We start from the raw sequence: 13,482 nt of genomic DNA, 5'->3' as shown, positions 1-13,482 counted from the left end.
TGTTGGTTTGCGGTTCAAGGAGGCACATGGCATAAAAATAAATGGAAAAAAGGAGCTGGATGTTGTGGGGATGTGGAGGAAAAGACCTTTCTGCTGGGAGACCATCATCCTTCATGGCAGAGTGAAGAGCAGAGCTGGACGGGGCTGACACTCAGCGGAGAGCTGAGAAATGAGGGAAATAGAGGAATTTCCCACATCTACCATTCCTCCTCCCCGCTGGAGCCAGAGCATCTCAGAGCCCAGGCAGTGCTGCAGTGGCGAGCGAGTCGGTCAGGGGTGGGCGTGGGCAGGAGAAATAAAAATGGCATAAAATCGTGGATGGAAGGATCTGCACGTCCCGCTTCCCCCCTCCATCCACCCCTTCCCTCTCCCCACATCATGGGGTACCTGAGGGTCCCTGTCCCCAGCCCTGCCAGCCCCTTGCAGTGCACGACCTTGAGGCCAGACGCCTGAAGGTTATTTGGGGGCATCCCTATGTTAATCAAACCTCCTCACAAGCTGCTTAATTCCCCCCTATAATCCAACTGGGGATGGAGCCTGGCAGGTTTCGAGCCGTTATGTTTACATCGGACTGCGGGTGGAGGGAGGAAGGAGGGGACAGGGAGGGAGGGGGGAGCTGACGTGCCTGGAATAAAAAATCGTGCCACCTCCTCCTCCAGCCCTCAGTGAAAAAATCAAACGCATCTGTCCACCCCCCCCCCCTCCCTCCACACCATTTCCATTTCCCTTCCCAAAGTGTCCACCCAGAAGAGGAGGGGCCGTGCTGCAGCATCTCTCGAGGGGGCAAAGGTCTTCGAGAAACCCCCAGCCTGATTTATTCAGGGCATAGCAATATTTCTTGGGATTAGTATTAATAAGAGCCTCCTGCCCCCTCCTCTCCATCCCCCTGGGCCAAGCCCGAGGGAGGCAGCCGGGCCCTGGAGGGGTCCCAGGCCTCCGGCCTTCGGATGCCTGGTGATGGTGTCTCCTCATCCCGGCCATTTTCACAAGACATGAACAGGTTGTTTATTTATTTGCGGTTATTTAGGTCTTGCTTTTCTCTCCTGTGCTGCAGCTTTGGAGGAAAATCCATTCTGCTGGAGAGGGCCGGGTGCTGCCGGGGCCGGCGGTGCAGCAGGAGGATGCTCGCGCATAGTGCGGCGGGGCAGGGATCTGCCTGTGATCCCAGACAGAAGGCACCCCAAAGCTCTTTCTTTTTTCCCCTTTCACTCATTAAACAGGAGCCCTCTGGCAATTCGGACTCTCCTGGAGGTCCAGGATGTGGAGGCGCCTGCCCAGGGTCGAACAGGCGACCGTGGTGCTGCCGAATTGAAAGGCTGAGGTTTTTTATTTTGGGGCGGATTTTAATATTCATCCCCCACCTGGTGCTGAGTGCGGGTCCTTCAGGGGGGTCCTGCCTCCGCTGCCGGAAAGAGACGGGCGAGAAACCTCCGCGAACAAAGGAGAGGATGCGGGAACCCGCGAGGAAAGAGCTTTATTGGCACGGCACGGCACGACCCGACGGGCTCCTTGCGGCATCCGCACCCGGCGGGAGGAGAGCCCAGGGAGGGCTGTCCCGAAATACCTGCAGCACCCCGCGGGGGGGAGCAAAGAGGCGTCCCAGGGACCCCGAGCAGCTGTCAGTGTTCCCAAGGGCACCATTCCGTAGGTGAGGGTCCGTGCGTGGAGCTGCAAAGAGAGATGGACCCCCCGCGCCGTCACCGAGGGCCCCCCAAACCCGGAACAGCTCCGAGGGGTGGGGGATTGTCCCCTCTGTAAGGCCCGTCCTCCCCCAGTGCGAGGCACCTGCTGGGAGCGCTGGGATGGGCCGGGATGAAGGGATGCGGATGCGGGGCGGGTTGGCCTCCAGCTGCAGAGAGAAGGGAAGGAAGGAGAGGGACGGGAGAAGGGCAGGGAGGTGAAGGGCCCCAGTGGGGAGCAGGGCAGAGGGGTGGCGATGGCTAAAAAGGTGGAGAAAAAAAAATGAAATAAAAATAAAAGCGTGAAAAAGGAGGGGGGGAAATAAACCAGTGGGGTATGAGGAGTGAGGGGGGAGCAGCCCCTGCGCTGCAGGAGGCTCTGGGGGGCACCTGCTCCGTGTTAGGCCGCGGGGTCACAGCATCCCTCCGGGGTCACAGCATCCCTCCGTCCCCCTCCCTCCCGCCGCCTCCCGTTTCTTGAATTTTATTTTATTTTCTGAATAATTCAGGTGCTGTTTCACCCCCCTTCATCCCCCCCTTCCCCTCGGCTCCTCGCACACACACGCCTCTCGCCGGGGCTGTGTAAGGAGTATAATGAGGCAGCCGATGGGTAATTGGGATCTTTTGTAGGAAGGATGTATGGCCGGGGCAGCTGCTGGGGGGTGGGGGGGCAGCTGGGGGGGGGGACAGCATTACCATACAAAGGGAACAAATGACATGTTTATCCCTGCAAGAGATTTACGCCCGGCCTCGCCCTGCAGACACAGCGCTCCCCCCCTTCTTCTCCCCGGCACTTTTGATTTAAATTATAAGGATTAAAAGGAGAGGGAGGGTGGAGGGGAAAGACACACAAACAGCCACCGGAAAAAAATAATATATCATAATAAAGCTTTAAAAAATAAAGAAAAAAAGCGGCTTTGCCTCAGCCTCCTCCCCCTCCTTCCCCCGCCGGGGGAGCAGCGTGAGCCCCGGTGACCCCAAGACCTGCCATTGCTTTTAGCAGGGGAAAAAACCCCATCGCTCTGCGGAGAAAAGGCGAAAGAAAAGGCAAAGCACAAAGCGGCGGCAGCGGAGCAGCCCCGGGGGCAGCAGCCGCTACCCCCCCCGGGGGCAGCAGCCGCGTCCCCCCGAGGCCCACCCGCGGGGCACCCCCGGGTGACAGCTCCAGATTCCGCACCCCGGGCGCCTGTAAGACCAAGGACCCCCTTTCCTTCATGCCGGGGACCCCCGCAAAAGCTGCCCTGTCCCCTTATCCCATCCCATCGCATCCCATCCCATCCCATCCATCCCTCTCCGCCCCCTCCCCGCGCTGCGGTGCCACCTGCGCCGGAGCGCAGCGCTGCCTGCGCGCCCCGCGGCCGAGCTCAGGGGGGTATTTGGGGGGGGGCTTAGGGGGTCTGGGGGGGCGTGGGGGGTTCCGCGGGTGCGGGGGAGCCGCGGAGCCGCCTCCGGCCTCGATGCTGGTCAGCCTCGTTCTTGGCATTCACCGCGTGCCTTAATTGTATGGACATTTAAATCAAGGTCCGCTGTGAACACGGAGAGAGGGGCCTTTCCTCGGGAGCAAGAAAATGCATAGAAGAAGAAGGGGAAATGGGAAAAGAAAAGGAAAAAAAGGGGAGGGGGGGAAAGAGGGGAGGGGGGAGAGGGACCCCGCGGAGCCCAGCCTTTGTTCTCCGCGCCCCGCGGAGGCTCCGGCGCGCCCTTCCCCATGGGCGGGGGGGGGGGGGGGGGGGAAAAAACCCCACCCCCCCCCCCCCTTCGGAAAAAAAACCCCAGTGAAATCAAAGACCCCCCGGGCTGGGGGGTGGGGGGGGGCGGCGGGGGGGCCCCGTTACCTGCCCTCCGTCTCTGCCCGCCGCTGCCCGCTCTCTGCCGCCTGCCCCGAGCCCCGCCGCGCTGCTATAAACGGGGGGGTCTGGAGGAGCGCAATAAACCTTCCCCCGTTCGCCTGCTGCAGTCAATCCTTTCGCTCAGATCCCAAGTGGTGCAAAAAAAAGAGGAGAGGGGCCCATCTGGCTTCTCATCAGCTTTGTCAAGTCTTGCATACGCTAAAATGCTAATGACCTAGATAGCTCATGCAAAATGCAGCAGAGAGAGAGAGAGAGAGGGAGGGAGCAGCGAGGGAGGGAGGAGGGAGGAGGGAGGAGGGAGGGGGAAAGGCAGAGGGAGGGGGAGAGCCCGGGTGCATCACCCCCCCTTCCCATCACCCCCCCCAGCCCTTGCTGCCCAATGCACCTTGGTAGGTACGAGCAGGGCTTTGATTTGAAAGGTCACCCGGGTACGATGGGGGGGGGGGCGGGCAGAGCCCATGGATAAACTGCCCTGGCTTCATCCTTCATCCTTCGTCCCCCCCGCCCCAGCCCTCCAGGGGGGGAAGAAAGGGCGCGGGGGGGGAGGGTGAGGGGCGACCTCAGCCCCCACTGCATCCCCCCTTCCCCTTAGGGTGCTGAGGGGTGTCTTGTCTATCCACCCCCTCCCGCCACCCCGGCCCGACCCCAACCCCAACCCCCCCCCCCCAAGAAGAGCAGCGAAGGAAATACCCCCTGCGGCAGCCCCGCCGTCGTCCCTCCGTCCTGCAGCCGGTGTGGAGCGCGTAATCCCGCGGAGGATGCTCAGGGAGGCGGGATGTGGGATGCGGCCCCCCCGCGCTATGCGGAGGGAGGTGGAAATTATATATATATATATATAGATAGATAGATATAGATATATATAAAAAATATATATAGAAAAGAAAAGGGAAGGGAGGAGGAGGAGGGGGCTGGAGCCAGGCCGGCGGGTTGGAGAGGAGCAGGCGGCCGGAGGGTGCGGAGGGAGCGCGGAGCAGCCGGGCGGGCGCTGCGCGGAGCGCGGAGCTGTCAGCGGCGCCTTCTCATTTATCATTAGCCAGCCCTAATCTTGCTCGCTGTCCTCCTTCGGTGATGTTGATCCACTTTCCCTCCCTCCTCCCCCAGCTCCCCCCCCCCCCCCCCCCCCACCCCCCCCCCCCCCAAAACGATTTATTCAGCCAAAAAAAAAAAAAAAAATCCCAGCTGCTGACTCCGTGCGCCGCAAACAAGGCGGCTGCAGCCCTCGCCCCCAGCCCCGCTCCCGCAGAGATGCTCCGGGTGTTGTCCGCAGAAATGCTGCCTTTTAAAACAAGCAGCGACCCGCGGGGAAAGAGCCTCCAGCCCTGCCCAGCTCCCCCCGCACCCTCCACCCGCTTTGGGGGGGATGCCGGGGGGGAACCCCCTGCTCTGACTCCCCCAAACCCCACTGCAGAGAAAGGATGCTGCAGAGCTGGGTGCAGCTTTGCAGGGAGAGAGAGAGAGAGAAAAAAAAAAGATATTAAAAAAAAAAAATTAAAGCACCAGTTTTGGATGAGGCTTCGCTCTCTCCCCCCTCCCCACCCCCAGCACTGCTGGTTTCATGGCTACGCTACTGTAATTATGAATTCTTCTTCTTGCACTCGCGTGTGTGCAGGGGCTGGGGGTGGCAGTGGCTGTGGCTGCGGGCTGACATCACTGCAGTGGCGTGGGGCTGACAGCTCCCAGCGCTGCGCAGCCTGCAGTGCCTCCTCGGCTTTTTTTGCAGCCTCTCCGCTGACAATCGTGGGGGGAAAGGGGTGGCGAATAATAATAATAAAAAAAAGCCCCAAACCAACCCCAACCGGCAACCCCACCCCGTCTCACCGGGTTCAAGGTGAATTTCAAGGAGAGGAGCGCGCTTTTTGTTTACGGTGAGGTCCTGCCGGTGAGGAGCGCACGCCGTGGCTACCTATACATCTTACAGCCGGGGATATCTGTGTGTTCCCGGCATCAGCGCCCTGTCAGACCCTGTAACCTTGTCAGGGCGCTGCGCAGCCTAACCCAGGCTAAACCCCCGGCTCAAGCAGGCTCTGAAGGCAGGAAATCCTTTATTACTCGCCGGGTGATTTCGTGTCAAGGGCATGTGCCCGCTCCTGGGATCTCTCCGCACAAGCCGCAGCTCCGGTGCCGCTGAGCTCATTCCAGCGACGCACCCGCGCCGCAGCGCACGGATATTCCTTCCCATTGCACGGAGACAAATACAACCTTCTTTTTTTTTTTTTTTTTTTTTTTTCCTCCCCAGTCGAGGCCTAGAAGTTGTTGAGAAAAACCTGCATGGAAGCAGGAGCAGGCGGCTCCTACCCCGAGAGTGTGTCTGTGTGTTCAGGGCTGGGTGGGAGCATCCGGCTCTGAAAATAAGCACAAGAGCACATTGGGCCCCCCCAGATGTGGTTGGGAGCCTTGGCCCTTTCTCCTTAGTGTTTCCCATTTTGTTTCCCATTGCTATTAATGACATTTCATCTGATGCACCAAATCAGAGGAGTTTTCAAAAAAATTCTGGAAATTAGATGTCAAAAACAATCCGTGAGAGCACAACAATCTCCCCGCCTGCCCTTTATAATATCACCCCCCTTCCAAGGGTGACACAATATTACCTTAAAAAAACCCACCCAACCCTATTTACTCCTCATATACCTCCTCTGAACTGTTTGCAATGCAAATAAGGAATCGTAAGGAGCAGATTTGAAGGTCTGGCTGACAGAAGCCAACAGCCAGAGCATCCCTCTGAGACCACCACGCTTCCAACCGCAGCTGGAGCCACGGGCCACGGGAGCCTCCGTCCCTGCCCGGCAGGCAGCTGCCCGATGGGGACCAGGGATGGGGTCACAGCGGCACATAATTCATCTCCTCCTTGGTTCCCTGCCTTGGAGATTTATGGAGAGCTGAGCTGTGTTATTTAGAAATAAATAGATGCGTTTCATGGGAGGTTGGAGGTGAAAAGTCGTCATTTCAATACCCCTCCAAAATTGCTTTCTCTATATTTTTTTATAAGTAACAGAGTTTTATCTCTCTGTAAAACCTTCCTTTGAAGGATCCCAAAGTGCTTTGGGAATGTGTATAATCACCAATCCCAGTGGCAATTTGAAGGAAGGAAATGCAATGCCCTCTTTAAGCGGGGAAACTGAGGATCAGGGGCCTTGGGGACATTTTGCCGCTCATCCTTCCTGGCTTCAAATGGAAGTGGGATGCCTGAGCTGAGCCATGGAGATGGACCCATGGATGGAAGCCATGAGGGATGCAGACCCAGGACAAGGATTGCACAGCCTGGAGCCCTCAGCACTGGGCAAAATGGCTTTGCCAAATGGACACGGGGATTTTCTCCCTGAATTTCAGCTCACACGGAGCTGGATGCCGTGTTATAAACCTGCACTGGATTAAAGCTCAAAGGGATCTTCCAGGGTCTTTTCCAGCTCACCCTCCTGCCCATCACGTTGGCCAGGGATATTTAAAGCCCACTCTGACCCGCTCAAAAATACATTACGCTCCCTTAAAAACATAAATCCTTGGACTTAACTGATGATCCATCCCCTCCCTCTGCACTATTAGCACATTAAGAAATTAAACGATAAAACTCCCAAAGATCCGATTGACCGGGATCGCGCCGCTCCATATGGCACGGCATATGTGTCCGGCCCTCCTGCGCATCCCAGCCGGGATCGCCTGGATTCTCACTCAGGCAGGCTGGGATGGGAAAAGGGTTTCCAGGCAAATTCGGATGGATTTAGACTTACTTTTTTTTTTTTTTCTTTTTCCTTCACGACATTTCACTTCCCTGCTCCACCCCCAGCGCCAGAGGAAAAGCTGTGGAGGTGATGTATGTCCCTAAATAAGGATGCAGAGCTTGGCTCTGCTGGAGGAGGTCAGGTGAGGCTATTTAACACTTTGCAGGTTCCTCCAGGATGTTGGGCTTTAGAAAACAACTCCAAACCCCAAAGGTACCTCCCCACAATCAGCTGGAGCCGATGGCAGAGGTGACACCGAGGGAATGGGTCCCTGCAGGTGGGTGCTGAGCACCCGACTTGGGGGGGAAAAAATTCCCTTTCCTGCGCTCCCCGCTCCCTGATAAATCCCATTGCAGCAAACAAAGGGCTCTGGGCCTCGCTGGGAGTTTTCCCTGAGCCACAACACAGGGTTTCTAAAAGCCTTTACAAGCTTTTTCAACGCTTTGGTGGAATCTAAACCTCTTTTTTTGAATTTCTCTCAAGGGTTCACCTGAATTTTTAAGTGCTGGGAGATGAGATGGGAACTTGGTTCATCCCTGTGCCCAGCACTGCAGGATGGACAGACACAGCCTGTACCACAAAACTTTAACTCTAAACATGACCTAAACCAGCTTAGCAGGGATCTACATGAAGGAAGGGATTAACCCTCCTCGCCCCCCAACCAGGAGCAACAAATCCCATTAACACCCCATCCCTGGGAGGGGAAACTCTGCATCCACTGGTCCCCGAAATAGGGACCCGTTGCATTTATTGAGTTATTTATTTCAAATAAAGATCCCATCCTGTGGCAATGTCTCCTGGAGAAGCTCTGTAGTGAGAATTAGGGATTTTTTTAGTGGGAAGCATCGGCGTCGCTGCGAACCAGCCCGGCCGTGTTATCCTGGAGCGACGCCTGTGTCAGCTGCTCACCTCCTAAACAGTTAATTCCTGGAGACTGCAACAAGGTTAAACATCGGGATCAGATGCAGTCAACTATAGCTCCCCTTCCTGCAGGATTTCTCGGGGTTATCAGGAGCAAAATTCAGCAAGAGGGGGATGAAAAATCTCCCTCTGCTTGAAAATCCCGGCTCGCTCCCAAGTCATTTGCTTTAGAGCAGGAGAATTACTCACTGAGGTGATAGGTAGGAACCGTGCAAAATATAGTGGGGGGAGAAAGAAGCTGTTCGAGACAACAGCAGGAGAAGAACTCCGTTATCTATGGAAACAGTCTGGAGACTCATTTATCCAGCGTATAAATAGAGCGGGAGAGGCTTTCGCGATGGAGACGCTCCGATGGGGAAGCGAGTGTTGATTTTACCCTCCCTTTCGCGTTCGGCTTGATATGAATATTTCCCATTGATGTGGCAGCTCTGTGGAGTGAGACATCGCACCGAATTCCGTAGGAAATGGGCCCAAACTTTCTCCCCTTGACGCTGTGCAGACACGGGATGTGATTCCAGCAGTCTCCCCCCTTCCCATTCATCTCAACCAACGTCCTACCTCCCCTCAGAGCTGCCCACTGTGAGCCCCCAGATATTATTGCTTTGTTTGCTACTGGGTTGTATGGAGGATGAAAGACCAGATCCCTATTCCAAGGACTTTTTTTTTTCCCTTCCACTGTTTAAATACTATTATTTCATCTACTGGCTGCAGAAGAAAAAAAGAATCCAACAAACAAAACACCCCAAATCTCTTGTACTCCGTGATTTATTTCTGAATTTTCCTTGAGGGGGGGAAAATTCTCTGAAGGTCTCTAAGCTTCAGGTTTAAAATAATGCATTAAATTTGAGGAAATTCTATTGGAATGAGCACAAGGAAAAGAAGAAAAATGCAGTGTTGGGCTGAAGCCTTGTTAAACATTTTGAGGAACACAACACATATTTTAGAGAATAAAATGTGGGAGTAGAAAGGAGATTACATGGCTTGTCTCAACTATACCTGGAATGTCAGACTTTGGGAGCCACAAACCCCATTGTGTCATTTGTCCCCTTCATGTTTTGTGCCTCTATCAATTTTATGACTATTTGCAAAACTGATTAAACCCCAAAACCCTCCCTGCCTTGCTGGAATTCGCCCTTTATTTTCTAAGCTGCCACAGCAGCAACGGCCTTGAATTCCCGCTGCTCCCGTTTTCCGCAGACATCTCCCGGTGTATGTGTTATCCCGGCTCCCATTGTTCCATAGGTCAGCCCTGATTCAGGTAAAAGCCCTTTTCCAGTCCCTTTTGTGCCGTATCCCACACTATCAATGTCTGCCTAGTGTGTGTTTCCCATACGCAGATTCCACTGCCATGGAGCAGCAGATGGCTCAGGTAGCGGATTTAAAAGCTGTCCCAACCCACCCCCAGGCCTGACCTATATCCAGGATGAACGGATGCATGCCAGGAATACCTTTGCTTTCCCCTATGTCCATCACATATCTCCAGGATTTTTTTTTTTTTCCCCCCTCCCCATCATCTGTCCAAAAAAAAAAAAAAAAATTAAAAAAAAAAAGAAGGGAAAGGATAAAAAAAAAAAAAGGAAAAAAAAAAGCATTACCTTCCTGCCTGATATTTACACAAGTAAATATTTTTTATGTATATACAGCCAGTATGAAATGATTTTTAATGAATTATCTGTGAGTGAAAACAGTTCTGTAAATCAGCAGGGCTGCAGGCAATTTTTACCATATGTCGGCTCGCATTTGTGTCACGGAATTTGTTGTGGCGAGGACGGAATATCTGCTCTTCTTGCCTTGCTGATGTGCTAGAACTGGGATCTACATAACTCAAAGCATTTAAGCAGGAATATTGTCTGGTTTTATTGGACTATTATTAATGCAAAGGCGGCTGCTCCCTATACTGAACGCCCAGGCAGCGAGAGCTGCTCGGTTGCAGGGAGAAGCCTGAATTACATCAAAAATCCCTTTTTTCCCCCATAAAGCTTCCTTGAAACCTTTCTCTGGGAGGTTTCTTACAGTTAATCAGCAACTTGCACAGCAAAAAGGGGATATCTGTAAAATATAAGCCGTGCTCTGCACACATCCATCCTCCCTTCCCCCTCCGTAAAATAACATCTGAATTCCTAATGGCAATAAGGATGAATTACTTAATGTATGGAGGGGGGGGATCAGGCTAAAAACACATCCCAGAATAATGCTGGGCTTTAATATCACTGTATTTACCCCTAAAGCAAGGGGGTAAAACAGAAATCAGAGCCTGAAATGAGGAACTGCCACCGTAACACCCTGCAAAATGCAGGTTGAAACTTCTGCCTGATCCAGGGTAGGAATAAATGGCTCCTAAATTCAGGTGCAGAACCAAGATAAAAAGTAAGGGGGGGGGGTTGGACACAAAATCAAACCAAAATTGGTATAGAAATCAGTTATTCCTGCTTTATTCCTGAATTCTGGGGATTTTGTTCCGGAGCTGGTAACACCAAGGAGATGTTTCAATTCTATTTTATAAAACAGTGTCGCAGTAAAAATCCAAAGTCAGGTTCTCCATCGTTTCTCCATCTCAGGGCTGAATGGGAGGGCAGGGGGATTGTCAGCCAGGTTGCTCTGATGCTGGGAGGGAGGGAAGGCCTTTGGAAAGAGTGGTCCTGGATCTGCACCCCAAACAAAGAGAGGTCTCCCCTATTTGTATCCAGGTCCTGTCCCTCGAGCGATTCGCTGCCTTCCGTGGGAACAAAATGATTCCCTTTGCCCACGGGGATGTTTCTGGAGCAGAGAAAGAGAGAGAGGTTGAATTTTTTTTTTTTCCCCAAGAGAATAAAAATAATAAATAACAAAATATTTAAAAATCCCAATTTTTTTTCTTTCTGCCCCCGTCCTCACCCCCTCCCCTCTCCCTCTCTCCCAGGCCAGGACGCAGCCGCAGGGCAGAGGCCTCTAATGACGTAATGCTTAGATGGAAAATGTCATAACCATTTGTCACCAAACGCCCCACGTCCCCAGGATGAAGCAAACAGTATGAGACTGACAGGGCTGATGAAAAACAGCACTTAAGCTAATTTTTTTTCCCCGCTAAACTCTGTTGTGCACTATGCAAATCTGATTGCGAAAAGTGGGACATTATCAACACTTTACCGCTAGTTAACTTTGGGAGCTGCTACTCAGAGCAATCAACATAAACTTAGCATACAGTAACTTAAATAACAAAAATGTTTCCCTGCTCCGGCGGCGCTGGCATTTGGTTCCAGCCATGTGATGGATTGTGCCGTGCCTGGGAACAAATTAAAAATACAGCGCTTCAGATCACTTGTGGCAGCAGCACAGAGGAACTGGGTTTAAACCGGAATAACAATAATAGCAATTAGATCCCAATCTGCCCTGAATCATCTCGCCCTGATAGCAGTTATTGATTATTAATGGGGTCATATTTGCAGAGACCTCATCCCTCATCCTGCACCAGAAAGAACTGACTCGCTCCCAAAAAATCCAGCAGCTCTTAAATTTATCAAGCTTCTCAACAGCCTTTTTTTTCCCCCTGAAGGTCCAATTCCTACCGCCATGAGGGAATCGCAGCTTCCCATTCCTTTTTCCCCTGGAAAATAAATTTCTCTTTATCCCTCTGAGCTGTGCATGAAAACCCTAAAGGTCATCCTCCCAAAGAAAGGAAGGATAACCCACAATTTGTTATTTTTAAAAGCTCTCAGCGGTGGGGAGAGAGAGATGAACCGATTTAGAGGAGAGGACGGGACACGCATCTCCCTCGTTAAGCATTCGCCCCGTTCCCCCGCAGCAACGGGGAATGATAATAATACCTTAATATCTCCCAGCGGGGCTCAAAGGAGCTGGAAAAATAGGATTTAGAGGTGTGAGCCGGGAAGAGAAACAACAAAAAAAACCACCCCACCACATCCCTCGCTAGAGCTGAAAAGTTGAAGCTGAATTTTTTGTCGTGGTGTTATTGATTGGAATGTTAACAAACCCGGAGCGTGGGGAGCAGGGGGAGGTTGGAGCACAGCCAGCTGCTGCTGCTGGCCCAGACCTGGAAGGATGCCTGCTCAGATACAGCAACAGCCACTTCCCCGGCCTAGGTCTTCCCAGGGTTTCTTCAAAAATGTTAATTAAGACTCGCACACTGAGTAAATTACAGGGAATTAGCTCTATTTTGCATATGCAGAATAAACGTGTGGGGAGAAGCACCTGGATGAGGGTGGCCCAGGGAGTCCATCAAGGATTGAGTTCTGTCTTCACGGTCTGAGCTCTCCTCTTTGGTCTGAGCCTCATCTGGTCCCCTTAGTTGATCATATCCAGTTCATTAATGAAACACAAAAACTCATAGGAATTATTATATACTGTCAGAAAAAAAAAAAGGGCTACTTTTCCAAAATTTGGGAGACGTGTCAACACACAGAGTCGTGGCAGAGGTTAGAAGCAAGCAGAGCACCAATCTACCATGGGAGGTCTGGCCAAGGAAATAGTTGTACCCAAGGAAAACTCCTCCTCCTTGTCTTGAGGGATGGCTGGTTGCAGAGATGCACCAAAGTGCAGGGATTTGCTCCTTTTGGAGATTAGGGAAGGCATTTTATTGGTGAAGAAACCAAGAAGGATTCTGCTGGATTTGGGGGTCAGCTCTGAGTTGACACCAACTCCATGGAGCATGGGCAAGCCTTGCTGCTGACAGCTTCCCTCCAGGGAGCAGAGAAAACCCTGGCTAGACCCTTCTTCATGACCTAATTTATTAAAAAAAGGTAAAATGTGCTTTGATTCTTTGATAGAGCTGAAGAACAAGGCTTATACATCACCCAGGTCTTCCTGCTCATGGTGGAGTGGGATTCACCTCTCCAAACCCCAGGAATTTGCTGCCCAGTGTCAAGATCTTCTCCAAGGTGTCTCTGAAGCCAGAAGTAAATTGAGGGCACCAAAGAAAGGCTGAGACTTACATGTGCATCCCCTGGTCAAAGCTCCTCCAGCACAAAGACATGGCCTCATAGCCAAGGAAACAGGCTCTGGAACTGGTTTATTTATTCCTGTAATTTATACACCCCTGTAAGTGTCCAAGGCCAGGTTGGACAGGGCTTGGAGAAACCTGGTCTAGTGGAAGGTGTCCCTGCCCATGGCAGTGGATTGGAACCAGATGAGTTTTAAGGTCCCTTCCCACCCAGACCATTCCATGATTAATAAATGCATAGTTAAATTCTGCAATTTATCCCAAAGGATCTGCAAATCTGCTCTGGTACTGACCAGGGTGAATGAGAGATGGAAAGCAGAGTGGTCCAGCTTTTTTGGGTCAGGGATGGGGCATTTTTGGTTCATCAGCTGTGCTGCCTC

General features: G+C 52.6%; 1 long non-coding RNA gene across 2 annotated transcripts; it reads right to left on the bottom strand.

The window, feature by feature from the left end:
• Positions 1–1,449: 1,449 nt before the first annotated feature.
• LOC113957512 lies at positions 1,450–4,636 on the bottom strand. 2 transcript variants are annotated; one of them, XR_003531181.1, is made up of 2 exons: positions 4,220–4,636; positions 1,450–1,668 (listed from the first exon to the last, which is right to left on the bottom strand). It is a non-coding gene; the product is annotated as an uncharacterized LOC113957512 (long non-coding RNA). The 2 variants fall into 2 exon arrangements; XR_003531180.1 differs by lacking the exon at positions 4,220–4,636 and adding an exon at positions 3,515–4,151.
• Positions 4,637–13,482: the final 8,846 nt, after the last annotated feature.

Source organism: Corapipo altera, unplaced genomic scaffold, assembly GCF_003945725.1.
Source record: "Corapipo altera isolate COAL_440 unplaced genomic scaffold, ASM394572v1 164, whole genome shotgun sequence".
NCBI classification, from domain to species: Eukaryota; Metazoa; Chordata; class Aves; order Passeriformes; family Pipridae; genus Corapipo; species Corapipo altera.
The sequence above is the reverse complement of the archived record's forward strand: the minus strand, read 5'-3'. Positions and strand labels throughout refer to the sequence as shown.